The 4,427-nt window shown below is 30.5% G+C and overlaps 1 pseudogene; it reads left to right on the forward strand.

The window, feature by feature from the left end:
• The first annotated feature begins 1,119 nt into the window (after positions 1-1,119).
• LOC120260103 lies at positions 1,120-2,955 on the forward strand (annotated as a pseudogene).
• The last annotated feature ends 1,472 nt before the right edge of the window (positions 2,956-4,427 follow it).

Below are 4,427 nucleotides of genomic sequence, written 5' to 3' on the forward strand. Positions count from 1 at the left end.
ATCTTTGTGATATAGCGTAAAAACATTGGATCTTGCCATAATTCTAAAATTAAATATATATTTTTGATATGAGTAATAATAGGAAGATCGATGATTCGAAAAGTTTTCATGTTGTATTCATCACATAACGCAATTGTCTTTTTTTTTTTAATTTATTTATTCTGGACTACTTTATCTTCCATAATGATGAAAACAAAAGAATAATAAACAACTTATCAATCATGCACTTATTAAAACTCTTTCTACAAGAAACTATGATTTTTTATTATTATTATTATTTAAAATATTTTTCAAAATTCTAAACTTAAACCATTTGAATTAAAAAAAAATTTCTCTTTTAAAAAATGTGATAAGCACATACATATACAATCAAAGACATAAACATAAAAGATAATAATGAGCTAATTATATGCCCTTATATAACTGACACCGGAATTAAACGGTTACCGCACACTGCACCCACAGTTGGTGACTATTAGTATCGCTATGTACAGTGTGTATTTTAAACCCATATAATGAGCATTTAGTAATCAAATTTTTTATAATGGGATTAGTATTACTGGATCAAGAGCTGTCTGGCTAGTTGAGTAACAGTAACATGAGCTTTTTATTACGTCAAATCAAAAAAAATCTCCATAGTACAACCCTTATCTTTCTGAAAGAACCACCGCATCATGTTGTTAGCTCTAAATTAAAATATACATATACATATATATGGATGAAAGTATTATCAACTATGATGCTGATAAGGTAAATATCATATCTAAAAGTCCAAGTCTAATTACAACCAATTTATTATACAATCATTAAACACTCTCTCTCTCTCTCTCTCTCTCTCTCTCTCTCTCTCTCTCTCTCTCTCTCTGTGGAATGTACAAGAAGCATGTAAGTGCAAAACAAAATAAAACAACTGAAAAAAACCAATAATAATGGACAGAAAAGACAGTTTTTACTGGCATGCTTAGGTGGCAACAACAGTTAAAAGAGAATCTACATCTACACCACAAAAATTCCTCATTGCTTTTTACTAATATATATCAGATGTGAATATATATATGTATGTGCTGAAGAGGACAAATATATATATATATATATATATATATATATATGCATCAAACACACATGGTGAGAATGTGTCCACAAAATAAAATTCTCCAAAACTCCAACCAATGCCCCCCCATGTTTTTGGATAGTTTTAAGGCCACATGAATGAGGGTGTTTGTAGGTGATCATCAGATCTTGGGAATGGAAACAAGGTTGAAGAAGATGGCAAGGAAATGCTCTCATTGTGGCAACAATGGCCACAATTCAAGGACTTGTAGTAGCAGTAGTAATAATGGTAGTTCAATTGGGTTGAAGCTTTTTGGGGTGCAACTTCTTCAAATGGCTTCTTCTTCTTCTTATTCTTCTTCTCCTTCTACTTCTTCTTCTTCTTCATCAGCTTTGCATATGAAGAAAAGCTTTAGCATGGATTGCTTGGGACCATCATCTTCTTGTTATCATGTTTGTTCTAGTTCATCACCTTCATCTTCTTCATCATCTTCTCTTGTTTCCATTGAAGAAGCCACTGATCATCATTGTAAGGTTTCTAATGGTTATCTCTCTGATGGTCTTTTGGGAAGAGGAGCTCAAGAGAGAAAGAAAGGTGAGTCCTTTTTATTAATTAATTACTATATATATACACATACACACATCTTTCTTGTTCTATATGTTTCATTTATGCTGTTTTTCTTATTCTAGGAATTTCCCTCTCTTTGTCTCTCTAAGTTATTTTTCTTCTTCTTCTTCTACTGTTTTTGTTTCCTTTTTTATGATAAAAGATGATGAAAAAGAGAAAAACAAGAGAAGATTTATTAGGACTTTTCTCTTGTTCCCTCTCACAAAATCTTAAACTGATCACTTTCTTCTTAATGACAAAAGATTACCAAAAGAAAGAAAAAGAAAATGTATATATGTCTCTCCCTTTTGTTCTTCTTCCCTTTCTTCCTTGGCAGGATTTTTTTCTTTTCTTTTTTTTTTAATATATATTCACACAGTGATCAACCAAATTAATTACCCAACAAAAACAAAAAAAACCCCCACAAGACAATCTCAAAAGACAACATCTCTGTTTCTTTTGTCTTGGTAAGAACCTTGTAACATTATTCATTAGGTCTTCAACATAAGGAATTAATTAATCACACACACACACACACACACACACACACACACACACATAAACATGTACTTTTATTCAAAAAATAATAATAATAATAATAAATATGTACACAAACTAGACAAAGTTATATCTTTAATATCTTGTTAATTTCTTCTTTAATTTCCTTTATGTTAATGAATGGTGAAAAAGATATATGATCTCTTTCATCTTTACAAACTCTCTCAAAGTAGTACATGTAACTTTCATTTTTATCAGGTGTTCCATGGACTGAAGAAGAACACAGAACCTTTCTGGCAGGTCTTGAGAAACTAGGCAAAGGAGACTGCGCGTGGCATCTCACGCAACTTCGTCACTAACAAGAACTCCAACCCAAGTTGCAAGCCATGCCCAAAAAGTATTTTCTCAGACAAAACCAATCCCAACAAGAAGAAACGCCGCTCTAGCCTCTTTGATGTGGTACTACATAGCATTCATCTTCCACTTCCATCCAATGCATGCATGCTTGTTTACATATATATCTTCTTTAATTTTAATATATTTATAATAATCTTAAAGTATTCTTCTTCTCTCATTTGTTTCTTTTAATTCAGGTTAAAAGTTCAGACAAGTTCACAACTCCAAAGCTCATACAAGATTCATTCACTCTTTCTCTTGCTCCATCATCAATAATGAGTTCTTCAAGTACTCTTGATCATCATCATCATCATGATCAACAACAACAACAACAACCACCACCACAACAACCACCACAGCTTGATCTAGAGCTAGCATCTCCTCCTGGCACTGGCACTCGTTGAGAGTTACCTAAAGTACGTAGTAGATCTGAAGAATCAATTAAGGAAATGTATAACTACTTATAATTAATATATATTTCAATGTATTTTCTTATGTTTTAATTAGTATGATCATTATAAGTAACAATAACAACAAGAGAGAGTTTGTTGTTTTGTGATGATAATGACTTCATTGGTGTGTGGTCTGATATATATATATATATATATATATATATAAACTGAAAGGTGATGCATGAGCTCATAATGTTCCACATAATTAAAGAGCTAAGGAAAAGGACTTGCAATCTCTTAATTAATGCTTCACTTTTATTATTGCTATACTTTGTTAGCTCTGATGTATACCATTACTCTAATCTGGGATATATAAAAAGTGGATGGATTTAGTAAAACCAACTTGCTTCCATTAACTAGTGTTTGTTTGCAAAGGGTACCCAAATTAACTGATGCTAGCTTCTTAATTTAATAAAATCCTTTTATGGTTGAATGCCTTTTCTATTTGTGGTTACTGCACAATGTAAATTTGGATCCTTTCTTCATCCTTTGCCTCTTTAAGCATCTACAAACAAAGAAAATTTTGGGTCTTCTATTTAATGCATAAGATAAGGTTCCTAAATGAATATATGTATATATATATATCAAAAATATCTCCTTAAAGGATTGTAGGGTGTGTATATGTGTTTGTTTATGAATTATATGGATTGTGGATATGGCATTGATATATGTATTAAAAATATATTAAGATAAAGTATTAATATGAGATAAATATAAGAATTAAGTGAATATAATCATTTCTTGTTATATATGGTCATCTTTTATATCAGCCGTTTCGTGCCTGTGATTTGATTTTTAGTTTCAATGGATGTGATCCATCTATTTATATATATGGCAATTGATATAACTATGATTAGTGCGAGAACAATTAATCTTTGAACAAATAAATTAATAAACATATATAAGATCATATATATGAAAGCTAGCCTTCAAATTAAAGAAAATAAAAATAGTGTTGCATGCTTTTCTATGTTTATATTGACATTAGTGTACTTCTAAGACTTTATCACCCTTTTTAAGATAATATATTGTCTAACCTTATCTCATGAATGATTGAACAAAGAAAACAAGGTTTCTTAATGCTTTTATTCCAACTTATGTTCCAAAATTTAGGAAACACAAACACCATCAAGATTAAATTTATCTTATCTGTTTTGTTATCCTAATTGCAACTGACCTACATATTCTTTTGTTTAAATCATGGATTAAATAATTGAAGATATAAAACCATCATACTAATTGCTCTTGATTTGATTGTCACCATTTCTTTTCCAACCATCTGCACCATGAAAGATCACAAATCATCACATCAGACAAAACCTTATCTTTTGTCTTTGGAGAAGTCTCCATTGATTGATTGTTTGTTTGATGCTACCTAAAGTCCTTTAATTATATAATGAGAAGTTATCAAAAACAGTATCATA

Source organism: Dioscorea cayenensis, chromosome 5 (genome assembly GCF_009730915.1).
Source record: "Dioscorea cayenensis subsp. rotundata cultivar TDr96_F1 chromosome 5, TDr96_F1_v2_PseudoChromosome.rev07_lg8_w22 25.fasta, whole genome shotgun sequence".
In the NCBI taxonomy this organism is placed as follows: domain Eukaryota; kingdom Viridiplantae; phylum Streptophyta; class Magnoliopsida; order Dioscoreales; family Dioscoreaceae; genus Dioscorea; species Dioscorea cayenensis.